Genomic DNA, 18120 nt, shown 5'->3' on the forward strand with positions numbered 1-18120 from the left:
CAGATGGTAAGGCTTTGCTCCAAAATCCTAAGGGTCTGCGTTGTGATTCTCCTATAGGGGCCTGCCAAAGGCTCCAGACAGCATCTCTATTTGCCACTGACACTTCCAGCACCATTGGATCTGCTGGATCATATGGCCCAAGTGGCAGAGCAGCTTGCACAGCAGCCTGGACCTGTCGCAGAGCCTCCTCTTGTTCAGGTCCCCACTCAAAATTAGCAGCTTTTCTGGTCACTCGATAAATGGGCCGGAGTAGCACACCCAAATGAGGAATATGTTGTCGCCAAAATCCAAAAAGACCCACTAGGCGTTGTGCCTCTTTTTTGGTTGTGGGAGGGGCCAGATGCAGCAATTTATCCTTCACCTTAGAAGGGATATCTGGACATGCCCCACACCACTGGACACCTAGAAATTTTACTGAGGTGGAAGGCCGCTGTATTTTTGTTGGATTTATCTCCCATCCTCTGACACACAAATGCCTTACCAGTAAATCTAGAGTAGTTGCTACTTCTTGCTCACTAGGTCCAATCAACATGATATCATCAATGTAATGGACCAGTGTGATGGCTTGTGGGAGGGAGAAACGATCAAGTTCTCTGCGAACAAGATTATGACATAGGGCTGGAGAGTTGATATACCCCTGAGGTAGGACAGTGAAAGTATATTGCTGACCTTGCCAGCTGAAAGCAAACTGTTTCTGGTGGTCCTTACTAATAGCTATTGAGAAAAAAGCATTTGCCAGATCAATAGCTACATACCAGGTACCAGGGGATGTATTGATTTGCTCAAGCAATGATACTACATCTGGAACAGCAGCTGCAATTGGAGTTACCACCTGGTTGAGTTTATGATAATCCACTGTCATTCTCCAAGACCCATCTGTTTTCTGCACAGGCCAAATAGGAGAGTTGAATGGGGATGTGGTGGGAATCACCACCCCTGCATCTTTCAAGTCCTTAAGAGTGGCAGTAATCTCTGCAATCCCTCCAGGAATATGGTATTGCTTTTGATTTACTATTTTGCTTGGTAGGGGCAGTTCTAGTGGCTTCCACTTGGCCTTTTCCACCATAATAGCCCTCACTGCACAAGTTAGAGAACCAACATGGGGATTCTGCCAGTTTCTCAGTATGTCTATGCCAATTATACATTCCGGAACTGGGGAAATAACTACAGGATGGGTCCGGGGGCCCACTGGACCCACTGTGAGATGGACCTGAGCTAAAACTCCATTGATCACCTGGCCTCCATAAGCCCCCACTCTGACTGGTGGTCCAGAGTGACGTTTTGGGTCCCCTGGAATTAATGTCACTTCTGAACCAGTGTCTAATAATCCTCGAAATATCTGATCATTTCCTTTTCCCCAATGCACAGTTACCCTGGTAAAAGGCCGTCGGTCTCCTTGGGGAAGACTTAGAGGAAGGTTAACAGTATAAATTTGTGGCAGTGTAACAGGTTTCTTCCCCATAGGAACCTGGCCTCCCCTTCATTCAAGGGGCTCAGGGTCTGTAAACTGTTTCAAGTCTGGAAATTGGTTAAGGGGCCGTGACTCTGTGTTTTTGTAATTCAGGTTAGACTTCTGTTCCCTTGACCTAGAACTCTTTTGTTTATACAGCTCCAACAAGAATTTAGTAGGCTGCCCTTCTATTGTATTTCTAGGCACCCCATGATTTACTAGCCAATGCCACAAATCTCTGCGTGTCATATAATTTTGATGCCTCCTTTGAGTTTGTTGTCTATTATAATACCCGCGTCTACCCTGTCTTTGGTGATTAAGTGCTGCCACCTGGCTTCTGTCAACTCGGGATCCTGTCATCCCCATTGTGTTTAAGGATTCCAGCTCAGTGACAGCAGTTCCTACAGTAATATCTGACCTACAGAGAAGTGCAACCACAGAGCTCTTCAGGGATGATGGTGCTAGTCTCACAAATTTATTTCTCACTGTTCTGGTAAAAGGTGCATCTTCTGGACATTCCTGGGGTGTAGGAGCAGGCTTTGCATGATAAATCCACTCTAACATCCCAATCTCTCTAAGCCTCTGGATCCCCTTATCTACATTATACCAGGGCAGTTCTGGCATTTCAACCTCAGGTAATGTTGGCCACCTTTTGATCCATGTTTCAACCAACCACCCTAACAAGCTGTTAACACCTTTTCTAACTGCTCTAGCTATAACATTGAATGCAGAATCTCTGCTTAGTGGGCCCATATCAATAAATTCAGCCTGATCCAGCCTTATATTCCTCCCACCATTATCCCACACTCTTAAAATCCATTGCCACACATATTCCCCTGATTTCTGTCTATATAAATTGGAAAACTCACACAGTTCTTTTGGAGTATAACGTACCTCCTCATGTGTGATACTTTGTACCTCACCTTTAGGGGCCTGTTGGGACTTTAGTCTAGTTATAGGTCTAGAAGAAATGAGGGGTGGTGGGGGTGGGTCATGAAAAGAATTAGAAATATCTTCCAAGCCATTTGCTTCAGGGCTTTCATTTGCAGTTTCATCTGGTGAAACAGGATTAATAACTCTAGGGCTAATCCCTTCAGGAGGAGGTTGGGTGGCCAATTCCTCAAGGCAGGCTGGAGGTGGGGCAGCTATGTCCTCAGGGCAGACTATTACAGGGTTATCTAAAGAAGGCTCAGCATGGTCTAGGGTTTCAACCTCACCCCCAACATCATTATCAATCCATATGTCACCATCCCATTTTTCAGGGTCCCACTCCTTTCCAATCAATGCCCTCACTTTAACGGCAGCCACCATGCAAGACTGAGATTTCAGTTTACGTTGTAAAGTTGCTACTCTAACAATAAGATTCTGAGTCTGATTTTCAGAGCTCTCAAGTCTACGGCTACAGGAAATAAAATTTTCCTTCAGGATACTCATAGAAACCTCTACATCTTTCAGACGGCACTTAAGCTTCTTGTTTGAAGCCTTAAGCCCATCCCTTTCACCCTTTAATGTAGACAGTGTATCTAACAACAACCAACCAACATCTCTATAACTCTTATTCCTACAAAACTCTGTAAAGGTGTCAAAAACATTATCCCCCAGAGTCTGGCTTCGTACAAGCGAAGCATTAGGAGAATCGAATGATGATATTTTGACGATCTCCTTTGCCAACTCAGTCCATGGATTGGGAGTGTCATTCTGATTAGAGGAATCAGAATCCTTAGTGTCTCTGAGCCCAGTCAGAGTAGAAAACCATTCATAAAAACCCATTTTTAAGATTCTGTTCCTTAAGAACCACTCCTGGTACCAAGATGTATTAGTTAGGGTTCTCTAGAGAAACAGAACCAACAGGGAACACTTGCAAATATAAAATTTATGAAAGTGTCTCACATGACCGTAGGAATGCAGAGTCCAAAATCCACAGGGCAGACTGCGAAGCCGATGACTCCAATGGATGGCCTGGACGAACTCCACAGGAGAGGCTCACCAGCCAAAGCAGGAATGCAACCTGTCTCCTCTGAGTCCTCCTTAAAAGGCTTCCCATGATTGGATTTAGCATCACTAATTGCAGAAGACACTCCCCTTTGGCTGATTACAAATGGAATCAGCTGTGGATGTAGCTGATGTGATCATAACCTAATCCTATGAAATGTCCTCATTGCAATAGACAGGCCAGCGCTTGCCCAATCAGATGAACAGTTACCACAACTTGGCCAAGTTGATACCTTTCCCTAACCATGACACCTTGTCCTCAGAATTCACCATCATGTATCAATGGTGAGATGATTGCAGCTGACACCTCAGCATCACCAAGGGCTTTGGGAAGACCAAATGGCTCAGAGTCTTGTTACCCTGCCTCTGTCCAGCCTGAGCAGTAGGTTTTATACCACAAGTTTGGACCTTAATAAGCAGCCTGATGATTCCACACTCCTCATGGACACCATGCTCCACTACAACTGAAGGGGCTAGACCCCATGGTTTCCCACAAAAACATTGGCCACTTCCCCTTCTCCTCTCATTTAAGAGCTACATCTCCCTCATGATGAGCATGCAGACCCACCAGAGATTTCCTGGCAATTTGTTGTTCACAAGTGCATTTAGAGAGCTCTAGACGATGATGCCATTTGTATGACAGTCCCTGAGATTTTCCAAGTATGGAATTATGGCCCAGCTCTCCAAGCCCCTAGCTGCTGCCAACTTCTCTGCCTATTTCCTCAGTACTTTCAAGTTTGACCATGGTCTGGTCCAGGAAAAAAACATCAGTGGAGTCATCAACACCCTGGAAGTCAGTCAATCAGAAAATGATTAGAAGGACCTCTTCTACTCCTACCTATCTGCAACCCAGGTCTCTCCTCCACTCCAATGATTGTTTTTGCAGTGTTGCTCAAGAGACTGGAAAGTCAACCCCACGGACCATTAAGAAGGAGCCTCTGGAAGACTTCCCCCGATTATAGACAAGGAATGCGTTATGATACAAGCTTATAGTTCTAAAGCTTGGAAATGTCCGAATTAAGGCACCAACAAGAGGTTTCCTTCACTTAAATAAGTTTGATGCCATTCAGAACACCTGCTAAGGCATGTGGCTGGCATCTTCCAGTCCTTTGCTCCTGGGCTCCATTGCTTTCAGCCTTTGTTTCCATTGGGGTTTATCACTTGGCTTTTCCAGGGCTGGGTTTCATCTCTTGGCATTCTCTTGCCCTTTCCAGGTTCTGGCATACTTATCATCTCATGGGAAGGCACATGGCAATATCTGCTAGGCTCTGCCTGTCTCTGGGCATCTGCTCTCTCTGTCAGCATTCCAGGCATCTCTAACCATCCATGTCTTTGTCAGCTCTGAATCAACTGTTCTCCAAGCATCAGCATCTGAAGTTTCTCCAAAATGCTTTCCCTTTCAAAGGCTCTAGCAATCAAGACCCATCTAGAATGGGTGGAGTCACATCTCCATCTAATCAACAGGTCACACCCACAACTGGGTGTGTTGCATCTCCATGGAAACAGTCCAATCAAAGTTTCCCACCCTAAATAACAGGTCTGGAGACAAGGAGGGGGGAGGATGCAAGGGTAGTTCGGGGGTAGAAATCTTGCCTGCCATGCAAGAGACCCCGATTCAATTCCCAGCCCATGCACTTCACCAAATCAAATGAACAAGGCAAGAACAACAAAAATTCCATTATTGGTGCTCCAATAACAGGATACCATATAGAAAAAAATGAAATGTGACCCCTGCCATACAGCATAAAAAGAACAAAATCGGTCTGGCCTAACAAAATTGGATTAGGATTAAAACATGGCTCTTCTGGGTACATAGCAGTTTCAAACCAGCACAAGAAGAATTGCAAAACACTTGAGATTCATGATGGAGAAGGAAAAAATCCTAATACTCCCCCCAATACAGTATATTTCATACTTTGTAAAATGTTAATTAAAATGAAAAAATAAATCTAGGGACTAAGCTCTCTGGAGCTGTCCATGGTAATAATTTGGTGGCATTCTGTATGTTTTTATTTTGACTTTAAGTAAGGAGAATGAACTCTTCCTGAAAAGGAAAGGCAAATTTATAAGAATATCCTGCGAAATACATATCTCTCATAAAACTCAAAATATTCCGGTAGGGATCTGAATTTATAATTATTTTATATAAAAGGGGAAACATTCTGTGTGTGCTATCACATCCACAAGTTATTTGAACAAGACATCATGTGGCTTCTGACAACAAATTCTGATTAATTAAATGTTAACATACTCATTATTATAAAAAATCAGAACCACCCATTGCATTCATGAAAATGTATTCAATTCCTCAAGAAAGTAAATGAGTCAAATATTATTCATTGTTCAGCTATGGGATTTGAAAATAATGAGAAAAATAATTATATTCAATATTACTGATAAGTACAAAGTGCGTACTTGGGCACATACTTCTAAGGAATTTGTATGAGATTAATGGAGTACATTTTGGAAATATGTATTAAAATCCTTAAAAGTATGCCTGCCATTGACCCAGTCATTCAAGTTCCAAAAAGGAATCCTAAATAATTTATTGGATGCCACCTGGAAAATATGAAACCTTGCCTCAACATTTTCTGTCCCTGCTACACATAATTCATATACATAGCACAGGAGAAACATTTTATTTTATTTTTTTCTTTTTCAATAGAAACAATCTTCAGGAATTTAGACCACCCTCTTTCACTCTGTTGGATGGTAATCTACATCGTGAGTGGCCAGCTCTTGAGTTTCTCCACCTCATTTCCGCTGCCTGCAATTTCTGTGCATTCTCTCTGGAGGTTTCTTCGTTTACCTGGTACTAATACAAAGATAATCCACTCCCAAGTATGAAGAAGAAATCAGTATTTGGTCATCACAACATAGTCACTGAGTAATTTTTGTGGAGAGTTTCTTTCTTATTTTAGAAATATATATTCTTTCTGTCATTGCCTCTATCTCTTGGCAGGGGGTGAGGGAACTGACAGGAAAGACACTTCCTTTGTGCATTGGGCTTCCCCTTCCACATTAGAAACATGCTGTTAGTTAGTATTTCATTTTGAAAGACCCATCCTAGTATACTGGACATGGAAATGTAATGTTGGAGCCAATGCTTATCATGAGAACCCTCCAGGTTCTGCTCTTTCTTTGCATTTTACTCCACTTATACCACAGGTCATTAGGAAACAAACAAGCAGGAAAGATGTGGGGAAATTTATTCAAGATTAAAGGTATAATGAGGACTATAGAACTCTAAGTGTTTGAGCCCCTACTCACTTCCTTTCTCTTTTGTTTGATTCTCCCTCCAGATTCAAAGTCCATTTACAGTAACTTGAATTCACTAAGCTCCTTCCCACCTAAGGGTCACCACCACCTCCCTTCAAGCCTGACTTCAGATGCCACATTTGCCATCCTGGGGTCACCATTCACTGTATTTTCCCCTAGGATCCTGTGTGTTTTTTCCTTCCCAGCACCCACCCAAATTATAGCTAAGTGATTTGTTCCCTGACCAGACTTTGGCCCTCATGATGGTCAGAAACTGGCATGTGTTGTTTCTGCGGCTCCTCGATACCTAGCACATGTCATTGGGAATAAACAGCAGTGAAGGAATTCAAGAATGCATGCAGATTAACTTTCACAGTAGTAAAAAAACTATTTACAGACTAAAAGTCGAAATTCTTACCGTGACAATCAGCACAAGTTAAAATATTGTTCGCCAGTACATATGAAGTAAAATTACCCATCTAGAGTTATATCTGGGAGTCTTACATGAATCTTAGAACAAAGGTCTTTTACTTTCATTCTGAGTTTGCAATTTATACCTAACTCCTACTGTTCTCAGTTACTGGCCTATTAAGTGCATTATTATTAATATTAAGATTTTATAGCTCAGTTTTTCACAACAATAGAACCGTTAACATTTGGGGCTGCATATTTCTTGCTGTGTGGAAGTGGGGGTGGGGAGGACTGTCCTGTGCATCGTAGGATGTTTGGTAGCGTCCCCTGGCAGCTACCTCTGGTTCTTAAATCTGTATGAACATATAGGACAAAAAACATGAAACACCCCGCAGAAGAGCTTGATTATAAAAAGATAAGCAGAGAATAGTGACAAGAGAAAAATACAAATGAATTACTATTTTTTATTATCTACAGAATTACAAATACATATTTAAGCATAAGGTAGGATATTAGGAGAAAAAATAGCCTCTATAACATGTTCTTACTTGTGTATAAAGAACAGTGTTACTACAAATTTACTGAGAAATGATGTAAAATTAATCTGGACATTTTCTGAAACACTGTTTTACTTGATATAAGAAACTTCCCTCCAGCTCTCTATAAAATGTCAGTTTTCCAAGGATAAAGCTAGATAATCATGCAAATCTGATTTGATTATCTGTTTATGATTCTTGCAAGCTCCTCTCTTTCTGTTAATGGAATTTTTCTTTTGATAAAGATTATAGTAATGCAGTCAGTGGTAGTTGTGTTTCCCAAATCTCTGTGATAATGGATTGCAGGTGAGAGGATAGAAATGTGCAAATTAATGATCTTTGCCCCAGACTGGACTGAAAGATGCGGTTGCCACTGGCTTCCTTTCCATGTCCTAAGTACGTTTCCCTCCTTTTCCAAGGAGGGATTTCTGCCTAGCTTTTCACAGATGTATCTTTTCTGATTTTCTCAAGTGAGAAAACTGAGTTTAGGTTCACCCTTTACAACAAGAACAAGTTTGTAGATTTCAGAGACCCCAAAAGTTTGAAGTGTGCAAGGGTCTAGAAACCAATATGCTTTCTGTCTGGTCACTTTTGTAATAGGAATCACAGATGCATATCAAAAATGGGAAATTAATTCGGTTAAAATTATAAAAATCAGAGCCATATAATTGTAAAGAAAATTACATCCGAATGTAGAAACAATCAAAGAAACCTGAGGAAATCTGACCAAAATCATGCACATATCAGCTGGGAATAAAAATACAACTTCCTCACTGTATTGAAACAGAGTGCAGTTTCCAGTCTCTATTAATAGTGTGCTATTTCACATAACCCTGAATCCTTACTCACTAGGATTTAATCAGAGGACAGAAGAGAGGAGATTCTGGGACATCTTTTCCATGGCAGGGCCCAGTTTTCTAAGCTGTAATTAGTTTTGAGGATAATTCTATAATGCTGGTAAAATTGTGGGCACACGGCAAGGACTCAGTTTTTGTATTACTAATGCCGCCCTTATGATTTTGTTTTTTCCACATACAATTTTCTTTAAGAAGTTTCTTGACTTATCTTAATTTCCTACATTGTCTCAAATTTCTTATTTTGTCCTTTATATTATGGCTTTCCAAAGATTCTGTCTTCAACCACTTGTTCTTCTGACTTTATGCAAACCACCGATTCACAATTTCCTCATCAAGGTTTTAAATATATAAATGCTAATGAATCATTCTCTGATTTCTCTTTCTTCCAGTTGACTGTTAGCAATCTTGGCTTCTATGTTTCATAGTCACACTCAGTGTCCCATGTAATTTCATTTATTCTACACCTTAAAACCTGAATGTTGCCATCATCTTCCCCATGATTCAAATTCCATTTTATGGGGTCATCCTAAGCAATTTCTTCTTTTTTTCCTACCTGGAAACAATTCCTAAATTATTTTCTTCCTACTTCATACATTTATCATGAATGTGTTTTTTTTTTCCACCTTTCATTTTAATTTTCCAACTTCTTACTTGCATTTCTACCATGGAAGCTTAAATGATCTTTTTGCCCCAGAATTAGCTGTTTGCATTATGTCCTCTAGATTAATGTATCTGAAATACAAAACTGAACTTATTCACTTGGTGACTGTGATTTTTCTCTATTTTCTTAGGAATAAAACCCAAACCACTTGTTATATCATAGAAGGTCCTTTATGAACCAGCTGATTCTCCTAAATTTTCTTCAGTTCCACATTGCACGCCCACAAACCTGTGATACAATTCTATCCAGTTGCCTATAATTTCTCCATTGCACTCCACCTTCTTTCTGCCTCATCCATGGGCTTATAAGCTTCTGCCCAGAAGCCCCTCCTGCTCAGGAGTAAATTTAGTCCTCAGCTCAAGGACTAATCTTAACTGGGCCCAAAGACTGGGATGGTGGTCCTTCCTCTGGGGTTCCCCAGTCCCTGTAAGTCAACTATTGATTGTACAATGCATTGTAATTACGTGTTAGATGCCCCCTTCTTTAAGCATTATTAATATCATGGATGCCATTTCAAAACTTTATATTGAAAGACAGAACCTGTTTTAATCTGTTGTCACAACACATTCCTACCCAGGTGAGGAAATAACAGATCCAAAACTCTAGATGGCAGTGGATCCCAAGCTTATCTGCATACTAAAATCACTTGAGATCTTCAAAAATCACTGATGCTTGCATTCCATACTGGGGATTTTTCATGAATAGTTTGGCCTGTGACCTGGGTTTTGAAATTTTTTAGAGTTTCAGGCAATTATAATGTACAGACAGGTTGAGAACCCTGCCATATGAGGTTCCTTGAAAGACAGATAGGTCCTTTCCTTCACAGGAATGCACCCATGCAGTTGCACTTGCCCCAGCCTGTGCCTGGGCTGTCATGGTCTATCAAGAAGCCTTGACAGCATCTGAGGTAAGCGGCAGTGCTCCGGGATGTCAGCTGTAGTTTCTCTTACATGAGTTGACCCTCATGAGTGACCTCCCTTCATTGCTCTATTATTCTTTCAAAGAATGGGAAGCAGGGAAGTATGTAAACCTTTATGACTAAATGTATAACTAACTATTCTATTAAATGTAGGACTGACCGCATCTGATGCCTAACAAAATGAAACAAAACTCAACAAATTAATTAACAGAGAGACTATTTCATGCTGATTTGCAGTGAATAATTCAAAAGGACTGGTGGGATACTAATGATAAATCATTTATTTTTCAATATAGCATGTAAAACTATATATTCATTCAGTATATATTAGCTTTTAGTTTTTAACTTCGGTTAAAAATTGACTAGATGAGTACAAATGAAGTTTAGTCACGAGTTCTTTATAATTACAGGGCAGAACATAATGACAATTCAATCATTATCAGAGATCAAGGGAGCTGAATTATAATTTAGAGATTTCAAGGGTTACCCTCTGCCACTCTAATATTCCAGAAAGCAAAAAGGAATATCTATATAGCAATTCTGTAATCAGAACCATTCCTTAAATCCTGATTTCTTCATTACAGGAATTGAAGTGATGTAAGACTGAACTACATTATTTGTTCTTAGGAAAAAGAGGAGAGGGTCTTGATGAACTGGAAAGTGTATTTCAAGAGAGTGTAGGGAATCAAAGAGACTGTTCATTGCCTGGATGAAGGATTGACAATTGCAGACATGGGCACTCATTATGGCTGCAAATAGTCTAGCTTTGATGGGGATAAAGTGTTAACACAGAAGAGAGACACAGACATTAGGACAAGGATTGTTTTTTACCCCAAACAGTGGTGAGGGAAAATGTACATATTTAAAAGAAGGTAAATGGCATGTGGAAAAAGAGTGAGTTAATGGAAGATAAGGGGAGGCAGAGAAACAGAGGGAGATGAAGACAGAGAGAGTGACAGGAGTGAGGGACAGATGGAGAGATGAACATGGGGTTAACAGTCATCTATAAAATGAGTTTTCTAAGGAGACAAGACAGGATGGAGCCATTAAATAAGGGGTAGGTGCAGCCTTGGGTAGGAAGAGGGAGGCACAGTTTAGCACTGGTGAGAACACAGATCTTTGGACATGGAGGTAATCCAGAAAGATTGTGCCTGATGTTATCTGTATTCCTAGGTAGGTATATTTGTTGTTTTTGCTGAGAGTATAGAGTTAGTTTTTTGGTAGGCATGCGAAGGAGAATGGAGTGTCATCAGATTTGTTGAAGAGATGTTGTATTTTTATATAAAAATATGAAGGTTTCAGGGAAAGAATTAGAAGCAATAGTACAGTAAAATAAATTAATGAGAAGGAAAGGAGGAAGAAAAGAAACATAATTGTTAGTTGCTTAGAATAGGGAAGCATAATGGTCTAAAGTAGAACACTGATCTGTGACATGAGACAAAGCAGAATTGATGATAAGAGGAACAGAAAATGAGCCGGGGTGTATAATCTAGTAACCCAGTGTTGCCCCTGGGTTTGGTGAAACTGTAGATAGTGAAGAATATCAAAATACAATCAATATTTCCATGAAGAAGAGCACAAATAATTAAAGAACATTTAAAAGAAGGACAAGACAATTTTCTGAGAACTTGTGGAAAATGAAGGCAAAATGGTCCAGATAGGAATTTATGAGAAACTGAAGAAAATGAGCCATAAACTAGATGTGGAGCTGGTCCAGGTAAGGACTGAAGAAGGATGAACACCAGCCTGCCTGAAAATCATATCTTCAGAATTCTGCATTCTCTTTGACCTCTATTATTTTTGTCATGCAAAATCTCTGCCTCTCCTGGCTTTGTAGTGGCAGGTTTTGCTCTTTCTTTGGTATAGACTATAAAGCCACAATTGTTCCTTGCTGTGCAGGAGAGAGAAAATTATGTGGGCGGTTCAGATTAGATCCTGTAAAAATCCCCTCCTAAAATTTTCCTGCTACACCAACACTTCTGACAACTGCAACAGATTGGCTTCTGAACAGATGATTAATTTTTTGTCTTTACTCGGTACTACGTGGAAATGTGAGTTTTATGAAATGTATTCCCTTTCCATTTTTTGTTTTGAAATCCTGGATTTGGCGGTCCACAAATCCTTAAAAGAATTTTGAGGAAGCTTTCTTTGAATGTTGTGAAATGCATGAAACCACAGCAGCTCATCATTTTCCTTCCAATATTGTTCACCCCAAGAGTATATTCTGAGTTTAAATATCGTAAGAAGATAATTTTATTAAGTATATATAAATACGAGGCTGAGTTTCATTTTATAATGAATAGGAAAATGCCAAAGGATTAGACATGAATCAGGAAAGGGAAGGATAGAATGTTCCAGTATAGTCTCAGATCCACAAGTCTGTATTGAGAAGCAGTGCGATTTTGTAATTTAAAATAAAAACACACACTAAGCTTTCCTCTCCTTCCATTTACCTATACCGGGAGACTTAGGGAGTAGGCGAGTTTGTCCTTGTATCCAAGCACTAAGAATTGCAATATTGATTAGGTTGTTTTCACTGAGGTGGACCCTTACTTTTAGTGAATTATTTCCTTCCATCTACATTCTTTCCTAAAAGATGCATAGGGTTTCTATTACCTGTGCACAAGTGAAACTGGAGATGAGGGTGGGGATATTTTAGTTGCAAGACTTAATGCAGAAGTTGTCAGAAGACATATTATTACTGTATACTATTTTGAAAATTTTAAACATTTGAGGATTATTATTCCAGGTCTTCCCTGGGAGAGGCAAACAGTTTCAGTGAAGCAGCAGTTGGAAGTGGAGTGAGAGGAGGAGAAGGGAACATCACCAGGAAGGCACTATGGAGCTGAGCCCTCATATGTAGCATTTGCCATGTTCCAAAACTCTGGTACCTATTGAATAGCAGGAATGAAATAAGAATTGCTGCAAGACTCACCTAGGGAAAGTGGAAGGAGGAAGCTCAATTATGACTTAAATGATGTCTTCTAGCAGGTTTGAGGGTGTATGGACAGAAAATCAGAGTATAAAATAAAGTGTCATTTTCGGACTTCCTTAGTTCACAGAGTCAAAGTCACACCCTCTAAACTTCATCATGAGGATTCTAATGCAGTATCCCCTAGACTGATAACACCTTTGGCTCTAGTCAGAGCAGACGGGTCCTTTCCTTCACAGGAATGCCCCCAAGCAGCTGCGCTTGCCCCGGCCTGTGCCTGGGCCTTCACGGGCTATCAGGAAGGCTCAACAGCATCTGAGGTAAGTGGCAGCGCTCCAGGGTATCAGCTGTAGTTTCTCCTACATGAGTGGACCCCCGTCAGTGGTCTCTCATCTTTGCTCTATTATTCTTTCAAAAAACGGAGAAGCAGAGAGGTATGTAAACCTTTATAACTAAATTTATAACTATTCTATTAAGTGTAGGACTAAATGCATCAGATGCCTAACAAAACAAAACAAAACCCAACAACCTGACTTAACAAAGCATTTGCTTTGTGCTGATTTGAGGTGAGTAATGCAAAAGGACCTAGAGGAATGCTTATGATAAATTACTAATTTTTCAATATAGCATGTAAAACTATATATTCATTTAGTATATATTAGCTTTTAGTTTTTAACCTTGGTGATTTTTTGCTGGTCTGATTCTTAGGAGCTTCTTAATGTTTTCTAAATGTGCTTATAAAAATTGAGTTTTCAAGGAATGTATATGAATAATCCGAAGATTATCAGAAGCCTGAAAATGTGTTTGTAAAAAGCAGGTACAATCTCAAAGCACAGGGTTCACTGTCCTCCGCTGTCTATTGTACAGTGTCTGAAAACTTTTCTTTATATCTTATTTCTTTTCTTTTATTTTTTTTTAACTTGCTTAAGCTAGGAGAGTAAATCCAGTTCTTACTATTCCATCTATGTTGGAAATCAGAATGTGTGGAGAGGTTTTCAAAACCACAAACTCAATTTTGTTAATAGATATAGAGCTGTCCATTTTATATATTATAATCTTCAATGAGCTGTGGTAGTGTGTATCTCTTCATGAATTTGTCCATTTCATTGAGCTGTCAAGTTCGTTGGCATAGGGTCTTTGTATTTCTTTTCTTCTAAGTGCCTGTGACTCTTCCTTTTTTCATTCTTGTTATTGCTTATTCATGCCTTCTCTTTCCTAGATCATACCAACGAGTCTGAGAAACACCAGCTCCCTTCGGCATGCGCAGTATATATTTTGCACAGTGAGTTAGGTAAGGCAGCCTTGGCTGGGGGTTGCGGGTGAGGCTGGCCTCAGAGTTTCTAAACACCAGGCTCCAGACAATCATAGCACTGGGAGGGTTGGGCCCCACTGAAGGGTAGATTTGTGAGGAGTGGCTCCCCCATCACACCCCTATGTCAGCAAGTACCAGGAGGGAAGCTCTAGAAACACTTTTGGGTTGTCGTAGGTAAGGAAGGAGAATTGACCTAAGAAAGGAGGGATCTCTGGGCCTCTTGGATGAGGTATGGACAGTGACTCAGTGAAGCTGGAAGACGGGGTCAGGGAGTCCCTGGCTGGTGGCCACAAAGGTTCATCAGGACCCTGCCTCCACCATGCCCTCCACCCCTGCTTAGGTTCTCCACCCAGGACTGAAGAACCGTAGCCCTGGATCCCGTCCCTCATACCAGCTCCAGTGCCTTACATGCCTCCAAGCCAGGACTGCCAGGCATCACCGAGGGTCTTTGGATAAGAGATTCCCTCCCATTTTAGTGTCTTTTGATAACTAAAATCTTAATGCTTTTGTGGTTAAATTGTTCATTATGCTCCTTATTTAATTTGTGTTTTTCTTTCTTGATGAATCAATCTCTAACACAGATGTTGAAAAGATACTTCCCTATATTTCCTTCTTACAAATGAAGGATTTTCATTTCCTTTTGATGCTATGCACCTGAAATTGATTTTTGTGGACAATATGAGGCAACTATCTGCATATTTATTGGGAATTTTGCCTTTTTTGCATACAAAAGTGTGCAAAACCTTCTTACTTCTATCCATATATAAGGTGAGTTTTTGGCGTTTGCTTTGGACTCTGGTCTTTCTCTTCATCCCTGCACAAATAGTCCACAGATCAGATGTCAGTGTCATGAAACCATAACATCTGTCACTGATCTTTGGGATTCTGTGCTTCATATTTTGACCCACGAAAGCACACCATTGCTAATATCCATAATAATAACATCCAGTAACAGCTGGTACAAATGTATATGTATATGGCAATAGCTTGGAATGTTCATCATATAAGGCTGTTCTCAGAGTTTAAAATAATCCCAAAAATAGCATACCCGAAAAGCTGATTATATTATGGACTGTAACTAATCCTCAAGAAATTAGATTGAGCTCATAACTTTTAAAATTATATAATATAGCATATATACAAAGCAAAAAAAAGAAAAAAGCTTTCCTGTGAGTTCAAAGTTATTTCAAAATTAAAAGTTTATATATATATATATATCCATATATATACTTATTATGATACATACTCAAGATAAGGAATGTCACTAGTTTTAAAGAATATTTACTGAACAGTAAAAGATTCCCAATTCTTCATTCCCATTCTGTAGTTAAGAGTTACTTGTGTACTCTTTCAGATTTTTTTTTTTTTTTACATATGTAAAAGCAATAGTTTTAAAAGCACTCTTCAACAAATAGTTATAGGACAAATTCCAGAGTTTGTCGTGGGCTACCATACCATCCCCTCAGATTTTTCTTTTAGCTGCTCCAGAATATAGGCCACAAGGAATTTTTTTTTTATCATCACAATTAAATTTTCTTCCTTTTCTGTGAAAAACAACATATACAAAAAAGCAATATATTTCAAAGCACTTCAAAATAATTAGTTGTAGGACAAATTTGACAATTTGATATGGATTACAGTTCCAAAATTTTCAGTTTTTACTTCTATCTGCTCTAAGATACTTGAGACTAAAAGAGATACCAATTTCATGATTCAGTAATCATATTTGTTTATTAAACTCTACCTTCTCTGTATAACTCCACCATCACCTTTGATCTTTCTCCTACTCTTTAGGGGTATTTGGGTATGGCCATTCTAACTTTTTCATGTTGGAATGGACTGTCAACGATATGAAGTAGGGATGTGGAACTAGCTGATGTTCTGGAGAGGCTGGGCCCTCTAGGTTTCAGGACTTATCTAGTCCAGGGACCCATCCGGAGATTGTAGATTTCTGGAAAATTACCCTAGTGCATGGAAACTTTGTAGAATCTTACATATTGCCCTAGGTGTTCTTTAGGATTGACCAGAATAGGTATTTTTGGGGTTTGACAAGTTATGATAAGTAGCAAATTCTAACTGAAGCTTGCATAAAAGTGATCTCCAGAGTAGCCTCTTGACTCTATTTGAACTCTCTTAGCCACTGATACTTTATTAATTAAACTTCTTTCCCCCTTTTTGGTCATCTCCCATGTTGCCAGGGAGACTTTCACACCTGGATATCATGTCCCATGAAGCAGGGAGGGCAATGATTTCACTTGCAGAGTTGGGCTTAGAGAGACTGAGCCCACATCTGAGCAAGAAAAGAGTTTCTCCAGAACTAATTCTTAGGCATATGTATAGGTAGGCTAAACTTCTCAACTACCTATATTAGTATCACAACCATAAGCCTCAACATCAAGGGCTTGGCCTATTGATTTGGGTGTCCCTAATGTTTGGCACAGTATCAAGGGATTACCTGATGATAAAGTTTAAAAGTTTCATATTTTATTCCTCCAATCCTTCAAGGGACATTGCCAATTCTTTTTGATTATCTGCTTAATATATTCTAGGATGTATCCAGGCATTACATTAAGCTAGACAAGGTTAAAGCTTTCATTCTTATTCTGGACTCACTGTGTTTCAATTCAAACTCATTATTTGTTGATATACCTATATTTGCAATATTTTTTCACTGTTGTCTGTTTTATGGTATTTCCCAATGTGGGGGGAAGGAGCTTCTTTTCTCTGTTGTGGTGAGTAATCCAAGAAATATATGACATTTTCTGAATTCTCCACTTGCTGTTGAGGGCTTACTCTCACCGATTAAACTTGTTCTCTATTAGGAAACATTCAGTCTACCCTATTGAATTAAATTGTTTCAAGCCATAGTTTGATTTTTTGATATAAGAAATGTATTGAGACTTTAGATCTTCAAATCAGCCTAATCCATGGCTTCTCAAACTTTAGTTAAGATCAGAGTCACCTGGAAGAATGATTAAATGACAGATTACAGGCCCAATGATGTATTTTTTTTTTATTAAGTTGGTCTTGGGTATGACCCCCAAATGTGTATATCTGTACTCAGGCCAGATGCTGCTGCTGAAATCGGAACCACACTTTGATATCCAGTACACTAAGAAATTTTTACTATATATTTTCTTCAGCATTACCTCTTCCATTGACATAACCTATATTTTGTCATTTTCAATGGTTATTCTTTTGAATATTGACTATTCTCAAGGATTAATTAGAAATCTTTGTAACTATATGTCTCAGAACTAACATCCTTTCTTCCTTTCAGAAATGTAATTTGGTAAAGCTTCTGAATGTTATGCAGCACCACAGCAGAGGTTATGGAGCAGTGCACTGGGATCAAACCCTATTGCAAATAAGGCAATCATCTCATTCATTTCTTAATATATTCATTTAACACATATTTGTTAAGTGCTCAGTATATCCTTGACATTGTGTTGCATGCTGAGAATATAGCAGTGATTACAAAAGACACATCTTTTTCCTCTTGTAATTTATATTGACATAAAAGTAAAGGTCCAGCTATTCTGGGTCCATATAAAAAAAGACCTATTCTGGTCCTGGGGTCAGAGCCGGTTTCCCTGTAAGGGATTTTTTTTTCCCCTGGGGTAAATTGATAAGTACGATTTTCTTAAATCAAGATGAGGGAGAATAGTATTTTAGACAATAACCAGGTCTATGTTGTAAGAACTCTATATGCTTGGGTGTCCAGAGCCCTGCTGACACTAGAGTCAGCCAAGCCCCATTCCAGATTTGGGGATCTCATAGCAGAAAGAATTC

General features: G+C 39.5%; 1 pseudogene; it reads left to right on the forward strand.

Moving 5' to 3' along the window:
- LOC143645099 (tripartite motif-containing protein 43-like) overlaps window positions 1–18120 on the forward strand; it is a 601918-nt pseudogene that overhangs the window by 415982 nt on the left and 167816 nt on the right.

Source organism: Tamandua tetradactyla, chromosome 8 (genome assembly GCF_023851605.1).
Source record: "Tamandua tetradactyla isolate mTamTet1 chromosome 8, mTamTet1.pri, whole genome shotgun sequence".
Classification (NCBI taxonomy): domain Eukaryota; kingdom Metazoa; phylum Chordata; class Mammalia; order Pilosa; family Myrmecophagidae; genus Tamandua; species Tamandua tetradactyla.